This window comes from Aulonocara sp. 'chitande type north' Nkhata Bay, linkage group LG5 (genome assembly GCF_057382095.1).
Source record: "Aulonocara sp. 'chitande type north' Nkhata Bay isolate Kocher_YH1m ecotype deep benthic linkage group LG5, A_spYH_male_GT1.1, whole genome shotgun sequence".
NCBI classification, from domain to species: Eukaryota; Metazoa; Chordata; class Actinopteri; order Cichliformes; family Cichlidae; genus Aulonocara; species Aulonocara sp. 'chitande type north' Nkhata Bay.
The window spans coordinates 113,896-132,893 of NC_141348.1; the positions used below are offsets into that span (position 1 = coordinate 113,896).

An 18,998-nucleotide genomic window follows, 5' to 3' on the forward strand; every position below is an offset into this window, starting at 1 on the left:
ACACCAGGGCCTGTGGCTGCTGGCTGAGGCCACCTACACCACACCAGGGCCTTAGTTGCTATTGAGGCCAATTACACCACACCAGGGTCTGTGGCTCTTGCTCAGGCCACTTACACCACACCAGGGCCTGTGGCACTGGCTGAGGCCACTTACACCACACCAGGGCCTTAGTTGCTATTGAGGCCAATTACACCACACAAGGGCCTGTGGCTGCTGGCTGAGGCCACCTACACCACACCAGGGCCTGTGGCTGCTGGCTGAGGCCACTTACACCACACCAGGGCCCTTTTGCTGCTGGCTGAGGCCACTTACACCACACCAGTGCCTGTGGCTTCTGGCTGAGGCGACTTACACCACACCAGGGCCTGTGGCTGCTGGCCGAGGCCACTTACACCACACCAGGGCCTGTGGCTGCTGGCTGAGGCCACCTACACCACACCAGGGCATTAGTTGCTATTGAGGCCAATTACACCACACCAGGGTCTGTGGCTCTTGCTCAGGCCACTTACACCACACCAGGGCCTGTGGCTCTTGCTCAGGCCACTTACACCACACCAGGGCCTGTGGCTGCTGGCTGAGGCCACTTACACCACACCAGGGCCTGTGGCTGCTGGCTGAGGCCACCTACACCACACCAGGGCCTGTGGCTGCTGGCTGAGGCCACCTACACCACACCAGGGCCTGTGGCTGCTGGCTGAGGCCACTTACACCACACCAAGGCCTGTGGCTCTTGCTCAGGCCACTCACATCACACCAGGCCCTGCGCTTCTGGCCGAGGCCATGTTCACCAAACCAGGCCCTGTGCTCCTTGCTGTGGCCATGTACAACACACCAGGCCCTGTGCTGGTTCCTGAGGCCATCTTCAACAATCCAGGGCCTGTGCTGTTGGATAAATGCCAAACTGAGCCTTTGGGTTAGGGTATTATGCAAACATGCAGGTATGGTTATAGCATTGTCTTCGTAACTTCAGGTACTTGCCACCTAATCACTTGAATCCATAAATTGAGACATTGTGCTGGGGCCAGCAGCTTACGGCCATACCACCCTGAGCACGCCTGACCTCGTCTGATCTCGGAAGCTAAGCAGGGCTGGGCTTGGTTAGTACTTGGATGGGAGACTGCCTGGGAATACCTGGTGCTGTAAGCCTTTGATTTCCATGTCATTGAACCGCTTTTGATCCAGAGAAGGGGTGTATTAAAAGACCAAAAGCAGCTGCCCATTAATGAGGGCACATTAACGACACTGCTTTTGGCTCTTTTCCAATGTCTTGTGCTGCTAGCTGATGCAACCTACACCACACAAGGGCCTGAGTGACCGGCTGGGGCCACTTACACCACATCAGGGCCTGTGGCTCTGGCTGAGGCCACTTTCACCACACCAGGGCCTGTGGCTGCTGGCTGAGGCCACCTACACCACACCAGGGCATTAGTTGCTATTGAGGCCAATTACACCACACCAGGGTCTGTGGCTCTTGCTCAGGCCACTTACACCACACCAGGGCCTGTGGCTCTTGCTCAGGCCACTTACACCACACCAGGGCCTGTGGCTGCTGGCTTAGGCCACCTACACCACACCAGGGCATTAGTTGCTATTGAGGCCAATTACACCACACCAGGGTCTGTGGCTCTTGCTCAGGCCACTTACACCACACCAGGGCCTGTGGCTCTTGCTCAGGCCACTTACACCACACCAGGGCCTGTGGCACTGGCTGAGGCCACTTACACCACACCAGGGCCTGTGGCTGCTGGCTGAGGCCACTTACACCACACCAGGGCCTGTGGCTGCTGGCTGAGGCGACTTACACCACACCAGGGCCTGTGGCTGCTGGCTGAGGCCACCTACACCACACCAGGGCCTGTGGCTGCTGGCTGAGGCGACTTACACCACACCAGGGCCCTTTTGCTGCTGGCTGAGGCCACTTACACCACACCAGTGCCTGTGGCTTCTGTCTGAGGCGACTTACACCACACCAGGGCCTGTGGCTGCTGGCTGAGGCCAATTACACCACACCAGGGTCTGTGGCTCTTGCTCAGACCACTTACACCACACCAGGGCCTGTGGCACTGGCTGAGGCCACTTACACCACACCAGGGCCTGTGGCTGCTGGCTGAGGCCACTTACACCACACCAGGGCCTGTGGCTGCTGGCTGAGGCCACTTACACCACACCAGGGCCTGTGGCTGCTGGCTGAGGCCACCTACACCACACCAGGGCCTGTGGCTGCTGGCTGAGGCGACTTACACCACACCAGGGCCTTAGTTGCTATTGAGGCCACTTACACCACACCAGGGCCTGTGGCTGCTGGCTGAGGCCACCTACACCACACCAGGGCCCTTTTGCTGCTGGCTGAGGCCACTTACACCACACCAGTGCCTGTGGCTTCTGGCTGAGGCCACTTACACCACACCAGGGCATGTGGCTGCTGGCTGAGGCCACTAACACCACACCAGGGCCTGTGGCTCTTGCTCAGGCCACTCACATCACACCAGGCCCTGCGCTTCTGGCCGAGGCCATCTTCACCAAACCAGGCCCTGTGGTTCTTGCTCAGGCCACTTACACCACACCAGGGCCTTATTTGCTATTGAGGCCACTTACACCACACCAGGGCCTGTGGCACTTGCTCAGGCCACTTACACCACACCAGGGCCTGTGGCACTGGCTGAGGCCACTTACACCACACCAGGGCCTGTGGCTGCTGGCTGAGGCCACTTACACCACACAAGGGCTTGTGGCTGCTGGCTGAGGCCACCTACACCACACCAGGGCCTGTGGCTCTTGCTCAGGCCACTTACACCACGCCAGGGCCTGTGGCTCTTGCTCAGGCCACTTACACCACACCAGGGCCTGTGGCCCTTGCTCAGGCCACTCATATCACACCAGGGCCTGTGCTTCTGGCTGAGGCCACTTAGACCACACCAGGGCCTGTGGCTGCTGGCTGAGGCCACTTACACCACACCAGGGCCTGTGGCTGCTGGCTGAGGCCATCTACACCACACCAGGGCCTGTGGCTGCTGGCTGAGGCGACTTACACCACACCAGGGCCCTTTTGCTGCTGGCTGAGGCCACTTACACCACACCAGTGCCTGTGGCTTCTGGCTGAGGCGACTTACACCACACCAGGGCCTGTGGCTGCTGGCTGAGGCCACTTACACCACACCAGGGCCTGGGGCTGCTGGCTTAGGCCACTTATACCACACCAGGGCCTGTGGCTGCTGGCTGAGGCCACCTACACCACACCAGGGCATTAGTTGCTATTGAGGCCAATTACACCACACCAGGGTCTGTGGCTCTTGCTCAGGCCACTTACACCACACCAGGGCCTGTGGCTCTTGCTCAGGCCACTTACACCACACCAGGGCCTGTGGCTGCTGGCTGAGGCCACTTACACCACACCAGGGCCTGTGGCTGCTGGCTGAGGCCACCTACACCACACCAGGGCCTGTGGCTGCTGGCTGAGGCGACTTACACCACACCAGGGCCCTTTTGCTGCTGGCTGAGGCCACTTACACCACACCAGTGCCTGTGGCTTCTAGCTGAGGCGACTTACACCACACCAGGGCCTGTGGCTGCTGGCTGAGGCCACTTACACCACACCAAGACCTGTGGCTCTTGCTCAGGCCACTCACATCACACCAGGCCCTGCGCTTCTGGCCGAGGCCATCTTCACCAAACCAGGCCCTGTGCTGCTTGCTGTGGCCATGTAAAACACACCAGGTCCTGTGCTGGTTCTTGAGGCCATCTTCAACAATCCAGGGCCTGTGCTGTTGGATAAATGCCAAACTGAGCCTTTTGGTTAGGGTATTATGCAAACATGCAGGTATGGTTATAGGATTGTCTTCGTAACTTCAGGTACTTGCCACCTAATCACTTGAATCCATAAATTGAGACATTGTGCTGGGGCCAGCAGCTTACGGCCATACCACCCTGAGCACGCCCGACCTCGTCTGATCTCGGAAGCTAAGCAGGGCTGGGCTTGGTTAGTACTTGGATGGGAGACTGCCTTGGAATACCTGGTGCTGTAAGCCTTTGATTTTCATGTCATTGAACCTCTTTTGATCCAGAGAAGGGGTGTATTAAAAGACCAAAAGCAGCTGCCCATTAATGAGGGCACATTAACGACATTGCTTTTGGCTGTTTTCCAATGTCTTGTGCTGCTAGCTGATGCCACCTACACCACACCAGGGCCTGAGTGACCGGCTGGGGCCACTTACACCACATCAGGGCCTGTGGCTCTGGCTGAGGCCACTTACACCACACCAGGGCCTGTGGCTGCTGGCTGAGGCCACTTACACCACACCAGGGCCTGTGGCTGCTGGCTGAGGCCACTTACACCACACCAGGGCCTGTGGCTGCTGGCTGAGGCCACTTACACCACACCAGGGCCTTAGTTGCTATTGAGGCCAATTACACCACACCAGGGCCTGTGGCTCTTGCTCAGGCCACTTACACCACACCAGGGCCTGTGGCTGCTGGCTGAGGCCACTTACACCACACCAGGGCCTGTGGCTCTTGCTCAGGCCACTTACACCACACCAGGGCCTGTGGCACTGGCTGAGGCCACTTAGACCACACCAGGGCCTGTGGCTGCTGGCTGAGGCCACTCACACCACACCAGGGCCTGTGGCTGCTAGCTGAGGCCACTTACACCAAACCAGGGCCTGTGGCTGCTTGCTGAGGCCATCTTCACCAAACCAGGCCCTGTGCTGCTTGCTGTGGCCATGTAAAACACACCAGGTCCTGTGCTGGTTCTTGAGGCCATCTTCAACAATCCAGGGCCTGTGCTGTTGGATAAATGCCAAACTGAGCCTTTTGGTTAGGGTATTATGCAAACATGCAGGTATGGTTATAGGATTGTCTTCGTAACTTCAGGTACTTGCCACCTAATCACTTGAATCCATAAATTGAGACATTGTGCTGGGGCCAGCAGCTTACGGCCATACCACCCTGAGCACGCCCGACCTCGTCTGATCTCGGAAGCTAAGCAGGGCTGGGCTTGGTTAGTACTTGGATGGGAGACTGCCTGGGAATACCTGGTGCTGTAAGCCTTTCTTTTTCATGTCATTGAACCGCTTTTGATCCAGAGAAGGGGTGTATTAAAAGACCAGAAGCAGCTCCCCATTAATGAGGGCACATTAACGACATTGCTTTTGGCTGTTTTCCAATGTCTTGTGCTGCTAGCTGATGCAACCTACACCACACAAGGGCCTGAGGGACCGGCTGGGGCCACTTACACCACATCAGGGCCTGTGGCTGCTGGCTGAGGCCACTTACACCACACCAGGGCCTGTGGCTGCTGGCTGAGGCCACCAACACCACACCAGGGCCTTAGTTGCTATTGAGGCCAATTACACCACACCAGGGTCTGTGGCTCTTGCTCAGGCCACTTACACCACACCAGGGCCTGTGGCACTGGCTGAGGCCACTTACACCACACCAGGGCCTTAGTTGCTATTGAGGCCAATTACACCACACAAGGGCCTGTGGCTGCTGGCTGAGGCCACCTACACCACACCAGGGCCTGTGGCTGCTGGCTGAGGCCACTTACACCACACCAGGGCCCTTTTGCTGCTGGCTGAGGCCACTTACACCACACCAGTGCCTGTGGCTTCTGGCTGAGGCGACTTACACCACACCAGGGCCTGTGGCTGCTGGCCGAGGCCACTTACACCACACCAGGGCCTGTGGCTGCTGGCTGAGGCCACCTACACCACACCAGGGCATTAGTTGCTATTGAGGCCAATTACACCACACCAGGGTCTGTGGCTCTTGCTCAGGCCACTTACACCACACCAGGGCCTGTGGCTCTTGCTCAGGCCACTTACACCACACCAGGGCCTGTGGCTGCTGGCTGAGGCCACTTACACCACACCAGGGCCTGTGGCTGCTGGCTGAGGCCACCTACACCACACCAGGGCCTGTGGCTGCTGGCTGAGGCCACCTACACCACACCAGGGCCTGTGGCTGCTGGCTGAGGCCACTTACACCACACCAAGGCCTGTGGCTCTTGCTCAGGCCACTCACATCACACCAGGCCCTGCGCTTCTGGCCGAGGCCATCTTCACCAAACCAGGCCCTGTGCTCCTTGCTGTGGCCATGTACAACACACCAGGCCCTGTGCTGGTTCCTGAGGCCATCTTCAACAATCCAGGGCCTGTGCTGTTGGATAAATGCCAAACTGAGCCTTTGGGTTAGGGTATTATGCAAACATGCAGGCATGGTTATAGCATTGTCTTCGTAACTTCAGGTACTTGCCACCTAATCACTTGAATCCATAAATTGAGACATTGTGCTGGGGCCAGCAGCTTACGGCCATACCACCCTGAGCACGCCCGACCTCGTCTGATCTCGGAAGCTAAGCAGGGCTGGGCTTGGTTAGTACTTGGATGGGAGACTGCCTGGGAATACCTGGTGCTGTAAGCCTTTGATTTTCATGTCATTGAACCGCTTTTGATCCAGAGAAGGGGTGTATTAAAAGACCAAAAGCAGCTGCCCATTAATGAGGGCACATTAACGACACTGCTTTTGGCTGTTTTCCAATGTCTTGTGCTGCTAGCTGATGCCACCTACACCACACCAGGGCCTGAGTGACCGGCTGGGGCCACTTACACCACATCAGGGCCTGTGGCTCTGGCTGAGGCCACTTACACCACACCAGGGCCTGTGGCTGCTGGCTGAGGCCACTTACACCACACCAGGGCCTGTGGCTGCTGGCTGAGGCCACCTACACCACACCAGGGCCTTAGTTGCTATTGAGGCCAATTACACCACACCAGGGTATGTGGCTCTTGCTCAGGCCACTTACACCACACCAGGGCCTTAGTTGCTATTGAGGCCAATTACACCACACCAGGGCCTGTGGCACTGGCTGAGGCCACTTACACCACACCAGGGCCTGTGGCTGCTGGCTGAGGCCACTTACACCACACAAGGGCCTGTGGCTGCTGGCTGAGGCCACCTACACCACACCAGGGCCTGTGGCTGCTGGCTGAGGCCACTTACAACACACCAGGGCCTGTGGCTCTTGCTCAGGCCACTCATATCACACCAGGCCCTGTGCTTCTGGCCGAGGCCATCTTCACCAAACCAGGCCCTGTGCTGCTTGCTGTGGCCATGTACAACACACCAGGCCCTGTGCTGGTTCCTGAGGCCATCTTCAACAATCCAGGGCCTGTGCTGTTGGGTAAATGCCAAACTGAGCCTTTGGGTTAGGGTATTATGCAAACATGCAGGTATGGTTATAGGATTATCTTCGTAACTTCAGGTACTTGCCACCTAATCACTTGAATCCATAAATTGAGACATTGTGCTGGAGCCAGCAGCTTACGGCCATACCACCCTGAGCACGCCCGACCTCGTCTGATCTCGGAAGCTAAGCAGGGCTGGGCTTGGTTAGTACTTGGATGGGAGACTGCCTGGGAATACCTGGTGCTGTAAGCCTTTCATTTTCATGTCATTGAACCGCTTTTGATCCAGAGAAGGGGTGTATTAAAAGACCAAAAGCAGCTGCCCATTAATGAGGGTACATTAACGACATTGCTTTTGGCTGTTTTCCAATGTCTTGTGCTGCTAGCTGATGCCACCTACACCACACCAGGGCCTTAGTTGCTATTGAGGCCAATTACACCACACCAGGGTCTTTGGCTCTTGCTCAGGCCACTTACACCACACCAGGGCCTGTGGCACTGGCTGAGGCCACTTACACCACACCAGGGCCTTATTTGCTATTGAGGCCACTTACACCACACCAGGGCCTGTGGCTCTTGCTCAGGCCACTTACACCACACCAGGGCCTGTGGCTCTTGCTCAGGCCACTCACATCACACCAGGCCCTGCGCTTCTGGCCGAGGCCATCTTCACCAAACCAGGCCCTGTGCTGCTAGCTGTGGCCATGTACAACACACCAGGCCCTGTGCTGGTTCCTGAGGCCATCTTCAACAATCCAGGGCCTGTGCTGTTAGATAAATGCTAAACTGAGCCTTTGGGTTAGGGTATTATGCAAACATGAAGGTAGGGTTATAGGATTGTCTTCGTAACTTCAGGTACTTGCCACCTAATCACCTGAATCCATAAATTGAGACATTGTGCTGGGGCCAGCAGCTTACGGCCATACCACCCTGAGCACGCCCGACCTCGTCTGATCTCGGAAGCTGACCAGGGCTGGGCTTGGTTAGTACTTGGATGGGAGACTGCCTGGGAATACCTGGTGCTGTAAGCCTTTCATGTCATTGAACCACTTTTGATCCAGAGAAGGGGTGTATTAAAAGACCAAAAGCAGCTGCCCATTAATGAGGGCACATTAACGACATTGCTTTTGGCTGTTTCCCAATGTCTTGTGCTGCTAGCTGATGCCACCTACACCACACCAGGGCCTGAGTGACCGGCTGGGGCCACTTACACCACATCAGGGCCTGTGGCTCTGGCTGAGGCCACTTACACCACACCAGGGCCTGTGGCTGCTGGCTGAGGCCACTTACACCACACCAGGGCCTGTGGCTGCTGGCTGAGGCCACTTACACCACACCAGGGCCTTAGTTGCTATTGAGGCCAATTACACCACACCATGGTCTGTGGCTCTTGCTCAGGCCACTTACACCACACCAGGGCCTGTGGCACTGGCTGAGGCCACTTACACCACACCAGGGCCTGTGGCTGCTGGCTGAGGCCACTTACACCACACAAGGGCTTGTGGCTGCTGGCTGAGGCCACCTACACCACACCAGGGCCTGTGGCTGCTGGCTGAGGCCACCTACACCACACCAGGGCCTGTGGCTGCTGGCTGAGGCCACTTACACCACACCAGGGCCTTAGTTGCTATTGAGGCCAATTACACCACACCATGGTCTGTGGCTCTTGCTCAGGCCACTTACACCACACCAGGGCCTGTGGCACTGGCTGAGGCCACTTACACCACACCAGGGCCTGTGGCTGCTGGCTGAGGCCACCTACACCACACCAGGGCCTGTGGCTGCTGGCTGAGGCGACTTACACCACACCAGGGCCCTTTTGCTGCTGGCTGAGGACACTTACACCACACCAGTGCCTGTGGCTTCTGGCTGAGGCGACTTACACCACACCAGGGCCTGTGGCTGCTGGCTGAGGCCACTTACACCACACCAGGGCCTGTGGCTCTTGCTCAGGCCACTCACATCACACCAGGCCCTGCGCTTCTGGCCGAGGCCATCTTCACCAAACCAGGCCCTGTGGTTCTTGCTCAGGCCACTTACACCACACCAGGGCCTGTGGCTCTGGCTTAGGCCAATTACACCACACCAGGGTCTGTGGCTCTTGCTGAGGCCACTTACACCACACCAGGGCCTGTGGCTGCTGGCTGAGGCCACTTACACCACACCAGGAACTGTGGCTGCTGGCTGAGACCACCTACACCACACCAGGGCCTGTGGCTTCTGGCTGAGGCGACTTACACCACACCACGGCCTGTTGCTGCTGGCTGAGGCCACTTACACCACACCAGGGCCTGTGGCTGCTGGCTCAGGCCACTCATATCAAACCAGGTCCTGTGCTTCTGGCCGAGGCCATCTTCACCAAACCAGGCCCTGTGCTGCTAGCTGAGGCGACTTACACCACATCAGGGCCTGTGGCTCTGGCTGAGGCCACTTACACCACACCAGGGCCTGTGGCTGCTGGCTGAGGCCAGTTACACCACACCAGGGCCTGTGGCTGCTGGCTGAGGCCACATACACCACACCAGGGCCTTAGTTGCTATTGAGGCCTATTACACCACACCAGGGTCTGTGGCTCTTGCTCAGGCCACTCACATCACACCAGGCCCTGCGCTTCTGGCCACTTACACCACACCAGGGCCTGTGGCTGCTGGCTGAGGCCACTTACACCATACCAGGGCCTGTGGCTGTTGGCTGAGGCCACTTACACCACACCAGGGCCTTAGTTGCTATTGAGGCCACTTACACCACACCAGGGCCTGTGGCTCTGGCTGAGGCCACTTACACCACACCAGGGCCTTATTTGCTATTCAGGCCAGTTACACCACACCAGGGCCTGTGGCTCTGGCTCAGGCCACTTACACCACACCAGGGCCTGTGGCTGCTGGCTGATTCCACTTACACCACACCAGGGCCTGTGGCTCTTGCTCAGGCCATTCATATCACACCAGGCCCTGTGCTTCTGGCTGAGGCCATCTTCACCAAACCAGGCCCTGTGCTGCTTGCTGTGGCCATCTTCAACAATCCAGGGCCTGTGCTGTTGGATAAATGCCAAACTGAGCCTTTGGGTTAGGGTATTATGCAAACATGCAGGTATGGTTATAGGATTGTCTTCGTAACTTCAGGTACTTGCCACCTAATCACTTGAATCCATAAATTGAGACATTGTGCTGGGGCCAGCAGCTTACGGCCATACCACCCTAAGCACGCCCGACCTCGTCTGATCTCGGAAGCTAAGCAGGGCTGGGCTTGGTTAGTACTTGGATGGGAGACTGCCTGGGAATACCTGGTGCTGTAAGGCTTTCATTTTCATGTCATTGAACCTCTTTTGATCCAGAGAAGGGGTGTATTAAAAGACCAAAAGCAGCTGCCCATTAATGAGGGCACATTAACGACATTGCTTTTGGCTGTTTTCCAATGTCTTGTGCTGCTAGCTGATGCCACCTACACCACACCAGGGCCTGAGTGACCGGCTGGGGCCACTTACACCACATCAGGGCCTGTGGCTCTGGCTGAGGCCACTTACACCACACCAGGGCCTGTGGCTGCTGGCTGAGGCCACTTACACCACACCAGGGCCTGTGGCTGCTGGCTGAGGCCACTTACACCACACCAGGGCCTGTGGCTGCTGGCTGAGGCCACTTACACCACACCAGGGCCTTAGTTGCTATTGAGGCCAATTACACCACACCAGGGCCTGTGGCTCTTGCTCAGGCCACTTACACCACACCAGGGCCTGTGGCTGCTGGCTGAGGCCACTTACACCACACCAGGGCCTGTGGCTCTTGCTCAGGCCACTTACACCACACCAGGGCCTGTGGCACTGGCTGAGGCCACTTAGACCACACCAGGGCCTGTGGCTGCTGGCTGAGGCCACTCACACCACACCAGGGCCTGTGGCTGCTAGCTGAGGCCACTTACACCAAACCAGGGCCTGTGGCTGCTTGCTGAGGCCATCTTCACCAAACCAGGCCCTGTGCTGCTTGCTGTGGCCATGTAAAACACACCAGGTCCTGTGCTGGTTCTTGAGGCCATCTTCAACAATCCAGGGCCTGTGCTGTTGGATAAATGCCAAACTGAGCCTTTTGGTTAGGGTATTATGCAAACATGCAGGTATGGTTATAGGATTGTCTTCGTAACTTCAGGTACTTGCCACCTAATCACTTGAATCCATAAATTGAGACATTGTGCTGGGGCCAGCAGCTTACGGCCATACCACCCTGAGCACGCCCGACCTCGTCTGATCTCGGAAGCTAAGCAGGGCTGGGCTTGGTTAGTACTTGGATGGGAGACTGCCTGGGAATACCTGGTGCTGTAAGCCTTTCTTTTTCATGTCATTGAACCGCTTTTGATCCAGAGAAGGGGTGTATTAAAAGACCAGAAGCAGCTCCCCATTAATGAGGGCACATTAACGACATTGCTTTTGGCTGTTTTCCAATGTCTTGTGCTGCTAGCTGATGCAACCTACACCACACAAGGGCCTGAGGGACCGGCTGGGGCCACTTACACCACATCAGGGCCTGTGGCTGCTGGCTGAGGCCACTTACACCACACCAGGGCCTGTGGCTGCTGGCTGAGGCCACCAACACCACACCAGGGCCTTAGTTGCTATTGAGGCCAATTACACCACACCAGGGTCTGTGGCTCTTGCTCAGGCCACTTACACCACACCAGGGCCTGTGGCACTGGCTGAGGCCACTTACACCACACCAGGGCATTAGTTGCTATTGAGGCCAATTACACCACACCAGGGTCTGTGGCTCTTGCTCAGGCCACTTACACCACACCAGGGCCTGTGGCTCTTGCTCAGGCCACTTACACCACACCAGGGCCTGTGGCTGCTGGCTGAGGCCACTTACACCACACCAGGGCCTGTGGCTGCTGGCTGAGGCCACCTACACCACACCAGGGCCTGTGGCTGCTGGCTGAGGCCACCTACACCACACCAGGGCCTGTGGCTGCTGGCTGAGGCCACTTACACCACACCAAGGCCTGTGGCTCTTGCTCAGGCCACTCACATCACACCAGGCCCTGCGCTTCTGGCCGAGGCCATCTTCACCAAACCAGGCCCTGTGCTCCTTGCTGTGGCCATGTACAACACACCAGGCCCTGTGCTGGTTCCTGAGGCCATCTTCAACAATCCAGGGCCTGTGCTGTTGGATAAATGCCAAACTGAGCCTTTGGGTTAGGGTATTATGCAAACATGCAGGCATGGTTATAGCATTGTCTTCGTAACTTCAGGTACTTGCCACCTAATCACTTGAATCCATAAATTGAGACATTGTGCTGGGGCCAGCAGCTTACGGCCATACCACCCTGAGCACGCCCGACCTCGTCTGATCTCGGAAGCTAAGCAGGGCTGGGCTTGGTTAGTACTTGGATGGGAGACTGCCTGGGAATACCTGGTGCTGTAAGCCTTTGATTTTCATGTCATTGAACCGCTTTTGATCCAGAGAAGGGGTGTATTAAAAGACCAAAAGCAGCTGCCCATTAATGAGGGCACATTAACGACACTGCTTTTGGCTGTTTTCCAATGTCTTGTGCTGCTAGCTGATGCCACCTACACCACACCAGGGCCTGAGTGACCGGCTGGGGCCACTTACACCACATCAGGGCCTGTGGCTCTGGCTGAGGCCACTTACACCACACCAGGGCCTGTGGCTGCTGGCTGAGGCCACTTACACCACACCAGGGCCTGTGGCTGCTGGCTGAGGCCACCTACACCACACCAGGGCCTTAGTTGCTATTGAGGCCAATTACACCACACCAGGGTATGTGGCTCTTGCTCAGGCCACTTACACCACACCAGGGCCTTAGTTGCTATTGAGGCCAATTACACCACACCAGGGCCTGTGGCACTGGCTGAGGCCACTTACACCACACCAGGGCCTGTGGCTGCTGGCTGAGGCCACTTACACCACACAAGGGCCTGTGGCTGCTGGCTGAGGCCACCTACACCACACCAGGGCCTGTGGCTGCTGGCTGAGGCCACTTACAACACACCAGGGCCTGTGGCTCTTGCTCAGGCCACTCATATCACACCAGGCCCTGTGCTTCTGGCCGAGGCCATCTTCACCAAACCAGGCCCTGTGCTGCTTGCTGTGGCCATGTACAACACACCAGGCCCTGTGCTGGTTCCTGAGGCCATCTTCAACAATCCAGGGCCTGTGCTGTTGGGTAAATGCCAAACTGAGCCTTTGGGTTAGGGTATTATGCAAACATGCAGGTATGGTTATAGGATTATCTTCGTAACTTCAGGTACTTGCCACCTAATCACTTGAATCCATAAATTGAGACATTGTGCTGGAGCCAGCAGCTTACGGCCATACCACCCTGAGCACGCCCGACCTCGTCTGATCTCGGAAGCTAAGCAGGGCTGGGCTTGGTTAGTACTTGGATGGGAGACTGCCTGGGAATACCTGGTGCTGTAAGCCTTTCATTTTCATGTCATTGAACCGCTTTTGATCCAGAGAAGGGGTGTATTAAAAGACCAAAAGCAGCTGCCCATTAATGAGGGTACATTAACGACATTGCTTTTGGCTGTTTTCCAATGTCTTGTGCTGCTAGCTGATGCCACCTACACCACACCAGGGCCTTAGTTGCTATTGAGGCCAATTACACCACACCAGGGTCTTTGGCTCTTGCTCAGGCCACTTACACCACACCAGGGCCTGTGGCACTGGCTGAGGCCACTTACACCACACCAGGGCCTTATTTGCTATTGAGGCCACTTACACCACACCAGGGCCTGTGGCTCTTGCTCAGGCCACTTACACCACACCAGGGCCTGTGGCTCTTGCTCAGGCCACTCACATCACACCAGGCCCTGCGCTTCTGGCCGAGGCCATCTTCACCAAACCAGGCCCTGTGCTGCTAGCTGTGGCCATGTACAACACACCAGGCCCTGTGCTGGTTCCTGAGGCCATCTTCAACAATCCAGGGCCTGTGCTGTTAGATAAATGCTAAACTGAGCCTTTGGGTTAGGGTATTATGCAAACATGAAGGTAGGGTTATAGGATTGTCTTCGTAACTTCAGGTACTTGCCACCTAATCACCTGAATCCATAAATTGAGACATTGTGCTGGGGCCAGCAGCTTACGGCCATACCACCCTGAGCACGCCCGACCTCGTCTGATCTCGGAAGCTGACCAGGGCTGGGCTTGGTTAGTACTTGGATGGGAGACTGCCTGGGAATACCTGGTGCTGTAAGCCTTTCATGTCATTGAACCACTTTTGATCCAGAGAAGGGGTGTATTAAAAGACCAAAAGCAGCTGCCCATTAATGAGGGCACATTAACGACATTGCTTTTGGCTGTTTCCCAATGTCTTGTGCTGCTAGCTGATGCCACCTACACCACACCAGGGCCTGAGTGACCGGCTGGGGCCACTTACACCACATCAGGGCCTGTGGCTCTGGCTGAGGCCACTTACACCACACCAGGGCCTGTGGCTGCTGGCTGAGGCCACTTACACCACACCAGGGCCTGTGGCTGCTGGCTGAGGCCACTTACACCACACCAGGGCCTTAGTTGCTATTGAGGCCAATTACACCACACCATGGTCTGTGGCTCTTGCTCAGGCCACTTACACCACACCAGGGCCTGTGGCACTGGCTGAGGCCACTTACACCACACCAGGGCCTGTGGCTGCTGGCTGAGGCCACTTACACCACACAAGGGCTTGTGGCTGCTGGCTGAGGCCACCTACACCACACCAGGGCCTGTGGCTGCTGGCTGAGGCCACCTACACCACACCAGGGCCTGTGGCTGCTGGCTGAGGCCACTTACACCACACCAGGGCCTTAGTTGCTATTGAGGCCAATTACACCACACCATGGTCTGTGGCTCTTGCTCAGGCCACTTACACCACACCAGGGCCTGTGGCACTGGCTGAGGCCACTTACACCACACCAGGGCCTGTGGCAGCTGGCTGAGGCCACCTACACCACACCAGGGCCTGTGGCTGCTGGCTGAGGCGACTTACACCACACCAGGGCCCTTTTGCTGCTGGCTGAGGACACTTACACCACACCAGTGCCTGTGGCTTCTGGCTGAGGCGACTTACACCACACCAGGGCCTGTGGCTGCTGGCTGAGGCCACTTACACCACACCAGGGCCTGTGGCTCTTGCTCAGGCCACTCACATCACACCAGGCCCTGCGCTTCTGGCCGAGGCCATCTTCACCAAACCAGGCCCTGTGGTTCTTGCTCAGGCCACTTACACCACACCAGGGCCTGTGGCTCTGGCTTAGGCCAATTACACCACACCAGGGTCTGTGGCTCTTGCTGAGGCCACTTACACCACACCAGGGCCTGTGGCTGCTGGCTGAGGCCACTTACACCACACCAGGAACTGTGGCTGCTGGCTGAGACCACCTACACCACACCAGGGCCTGTGGCTTCTGGCTGAGGCGACTTACACCACACCACGGCCTGTTGCTGCTGGCTGAGGCCACTTACACCACACCAGGGCCTGTGGCTGCTGGCTCAGGCCACTCATATCAAACCAGGTCCTGTGCTTCTGGCCGAGGCCATCTTCACCAAACCAGGCCCTGTGCTGCTAGCTGAGGCGACTTACACCACATCAGGGCCTGTGGCTCTGGCTGAGGCCACTTACACCACACCAGGGCCTGTGGCTGCTGGCTGAGGCCAGTTACACCACACCAGGGCCTGTGGCTGCTGGCTGAGGCCACATACACCACACCAGGGCCTTAGTTGCTATTGAGGCCTATTACACCACACCAGGGTCTGTGGCTCTTGCTCAGGCCACTCACATCACACCAGGCCCTGCGCTTCTGGCCACTTACACCACACCAGGGCCTGTGGCTGCTGGCTGAGGCCACTTACACCATACCAGGGCCTGTGGCTGTTGGCTGAGGCCACTTACACCACACCAGGGCCTTAGTTGCTATTGAGGCCACTTACACCACACCAGGGCCTGTGGCTCTGGCTGAGGCCACTTACACCACACCAGGGCCTTATTTGCTATTCAGGCCAGTTACACCACACCAGGGCCTGTGGCTCTGGCTCAGGCCACTTACACCACACCAGGGCCTGTGGCTGCTGGCTGATTCCACTTACACCACACCAGGGCCTGTGGCTCTTGCTCAGGCCATTCATATCACACCAGGCCCTGTGCTTCTGGCTGAGGCCATCTTCACCAAACCAGGCCCTGTGCTGCTTGCTGTGGCCATCTTCAACAATCCAGGGCCTGTGCTGTTGGATAAATGCCAAACTGAGCCTTTGGGTTAGGGTATTATGCAAACATGCAGGTATGGTTATAGGATTGTCTTCGTAACTTCAGGTACTTGCCACCTAATCACTTGAATCCATAAATTGAGACATTGTGCTGGGGCCAGCAGCTTACGGCCATACCACCCTAAGCACGCCCGACCTCGTCTGATCTCGGAAGCTAAGCAGGGCTGGGCTTGGTTAGTACTTGGATGGGAGACTGCCTGGGAATACCTGGTGCTGTAAGGCTTTCATTTTCATGTCATTGAACCGCTTTTGATCCAGAGAAGGGGTGTATTAAAAGACCAAAAGCAGCTCCCCATTAATGAGGGCACATTAACGACATTGCTTTTGGCTCTTTTCCAATGTCTTGTGCTGCTAGCTGATGCCACCTACACCACACCAGGGCCTGAGTGACCGGCTGGGGCCACTTACACCACATCAGGGCCTGTTGCTCTGGCTGAGGCCAGTTACACCACAACAGGGCCTGTGGCTGCTGGCTGAGGCCACATACACCACACCAGGGCCTTAGTTGCTATTGAGGCCATTTACACCACACCAGGGTCTGTGGCTCTTGCTCAGGCCACTTACACCACACCAGGGCCTGTGGCACTGGCTCAGGCCGCTTAGACCACACCAGGGCCTTAGTTGCTATTGAGGCCACTTACACCACACCAGGGCCTGTGGCTGCTGGCTGAGGCCACCTACACCACACCAGGGCCTGTGGCTGCTGGCTGAGGCCACTTACACCACACCAGGGCCTGTGGCTGCTGGCTGAGGCCACTTACACCACACCAGAGCCTGTGGCTGCTGGCTGAAGCCACTTAAACCACACAAGGGCCTTAGTTGCTAATGAGGCCAATTACACCACACCATGGTCTGTGGCTGCTGGCTGAGGCCACTTACACCACACAAGGGCTTGTGGCTGCTGGCTGAGGCCACCTACACCACACCAGGGCCTGTGGCTGCTGGCTGAGGCCACCTACACCACACCAGGGCCTGTGGCTCTTGCTCAGGCCACTTACACCACACCAGGGCCTGTGGCTGTTGCTCGGGCCACTTACACCACACCAGGGCCTGTGGCTCTTGCTCAGGCCACTCATATCACACCAGGCCCTGTGCTTCTGGCTGAGGCCACTTAGACCACACCAGGGCCTGTGGCTGCTGGCTGAGGCCACTTACACCACACCAGGGCCTGTGGCTGCTGGCTGAGGCCATCTACACCACACCAGGGCCTGTGGCTGCTGGCTGAGGCGACTTACACCACACCAGGGCCCTTTTGCTGCTGGCTGAGGCCACTTACACCACACCAGTGCCTGTGGCTTCTGGCTGAGGCGACTTACACCACACCAGGGCCTGTGGCTGCTGGCTGAGGCCACTTACACCACACCAGGGCCTGTGGCTCTTGCTCAGGCCACTCACATCACACCAGGCCCTGCGCTTCTGGCCGAGGCCATCTTCACCAAACCAGGCCCTGTGGCTCTTGCTCAGGCCACTTACACCACACCAGGGCCTGTGGCACTTGCTCAGGCCACTTACACCACACCAGGGCCCTTTTGCTGCTGGCTGAGGCCACTTACACCACACCAGGGCCTGTGGCTCTTACTCAGGCCACTTACACCACACCAGGGCCTTAGTTGCTATTGAGGCCAATTACACCACACCAGGGTCTGTGGCTCTTGCTCAGGCCACTCACATCACACCAGGCCCTGCGCTTCTGGCCGAGGCCATCTTCACCAAACCAGGCCCTGTGGCTCTTGCTCAGGCCACTTACACCACACCAGGGCCTGTGGCACTTGCTCAGGCCACTTACACCACACCAGGGCCTGTGGCTGCTGGCTGAGGCCACTTACACCACACCAGGGCCTGTGGCTCTTACTCAGGCCACTTACACCACACCAGGGCCTTAGTTGCTATTGAGGCCAATTACACCACACCAGGGCCTGTGGCTGCTGGCTGAGGTGACTTACACCACACCAGGGCCCTTTTGCTGCTGGCTGAGGCCACTTACACCACACCAGTGCCTGTGGCTTCTGGCTGAGGTGACTTACACCACACCAGGGCCTGTGGCTGCTGGCTGAGGCCACTTACACCACACCAGGGCCTGTGGCTCTTGCTCAGGCCACTCACATCACACCAGGCCCTGCGCTTCTGGCCGAGGCCATCTTCACCAAACCAGGCCCTGTGGCTCTTGCTCAGGCCACTTACACCACACCAGGGCCTTATTTGCTATTGAGGCCACTTACACCACACCAGGGCCTGTGGCTCTGGCTTTGGCCACTTACACCACACCAGGGCCTGTGGCACTTGCTCAGGCCACTTACACCACACCAGGGCCTGTGGCTGCTGGCTGAGGCCACTTACACCACACCAGGGCCTGTGGCTCTTACTCAGGCCACTTACACCACACCAGGGCCTGTGGCACTGGCTGAGGCCACTTAGACCACACCAGGGCCTGTGGCTGCTGGCTGAGGCCACTTACACCACACCAGGGCCTGTGGCTGCTGGCTGAGGCCACTTAAACCACACCAGGGCCTGTGGCTGCTGGCTGAGGCCACTTACACCAAACCAGGGCCTGTGGCTGCTT

At 57.6% G+C, this 18,998-nt stretch overlaps 8 non-coding genes and 4 pseudogenes across 8 annotated transcripts; all 12 read left to right on the plus strand.

The window, feature by feature from the left end:
* The first annotated feature begins 1,027 nt into the window (after positions 1–1,027).
* LOC147328782 (5S ribosomal RNA) lies at positions 1,028–1,146 on the plus strand. Its single transcript, XR_015129624.1, has one exon. It is a non-coding gene; the product is annotated as a 5S ribosomal RNA (ribosomal RNA).
* A 2,760-nt stretch (positions 1,147–3,906) lies between these two features.
* On the plus strand, positions 3,907–4,025 carry LOC147328783 (5S ribosomal RNA). The gene has a single exon (XR_015129738.1). It is a non-coding gene; the product is annotated as a 5S ribosomal RNA (ribosomal RNA).
* A 901-nt stretch (positions 4,026–4,926) lies between these two features.
* Positions 4,927–5,045, plus strand: LOC147328784 (5S ribosomal RNA). Its single transcript, XR_015129747.1, has one exon. It is a non-coding gene; the product is annotated as a 5S ribosomal RNA (ribosomal RNA).
* A 1,256-nt stretch (positions 5,046–6,301) lies between these two features.
* LOC147328785 (5S ribosomal RNA) lies at positions 6,302–6,420 on the plus strand. Its single transcript, XR_015129758.1, has one exon. It is a non-coding gene; the product is annotated as a 5S ribosomal RNA (ribosomal RNA).
* Positions 6,421–7,318: 898 nt separating this feature from the next.
* On the plus strand, positions 7,319–7,437 carry LOC147328786 (5S ribosomal RNA). Its single transcript, XR_015129767.1, has one exon. It is a non-coding gene; the product is annotated as a 5S ribosomal RNA (ribosomal RNA).
* A 659-nt stretch (positions 7,438–8,096) lies between these two features.
* Positions 8,097–8,215, plus strand: LOC147328787 (5S ribosomal RNA; annotated as a pseudogene).
* A 2,148-nt stretch (positions 8,216–10,363) lies between these two features.
* On the plus strand, positions 10,364–10,482 carry LOC147328788 (5S ribosomal RNA; annotated as a pseudogene).
* A 901-nt stretch (positions 10,483–11,383) lies between these two features.
* Positions 11,384–11,502, plus strand: LOC147328789 (5S ribosomal RNA). Its single transcript, XR_015129768.1, has one exon. It is a non-coding gene; the product is annotated as a 5S ribosomal RNA (ribosomal RNA).
* A 977-nt stretch (positions 11,503–12,479) lies between these two features.
* Positions 12,480–12,598, plus strand: LOC147328790 (5S ribosomal RNA). The gene has a single exon (XR_015129769.1). It is a non-coding gene; the product is annotated as a 5S ribosomal RNA (ribosomal RNA).
* Positions 12,599–13,496: 898 nt separating this feature from the next.
* LOC147328791 (5S ribosomal RNA) lies at positions 13,497–13,615 on the plus strand. Its single transcript, XR_015129266.1, has one exon. It is a non-coding gene; the product is annotated as a 5S ribosomal RNA (ribosomal RNA).
* A 659-nt stretch (positions 13,616–14,274) lies between these two features.
* LOC147328792 (5S ribosomal RNA) lies at positions 14,275–14,393 on the plus strand (annotated as a pseudogene).
* A 2,148-nt stretch (positions 14,394–16,541) lies between these two features.
* LOC147328793 (5S ribosomal RNA) lies at positions 16,542–16,660 on the plus strand (annotated as a pseudogene).
* Positions 16,661–18,998: the final 2,338 nt, after the last annotated feature.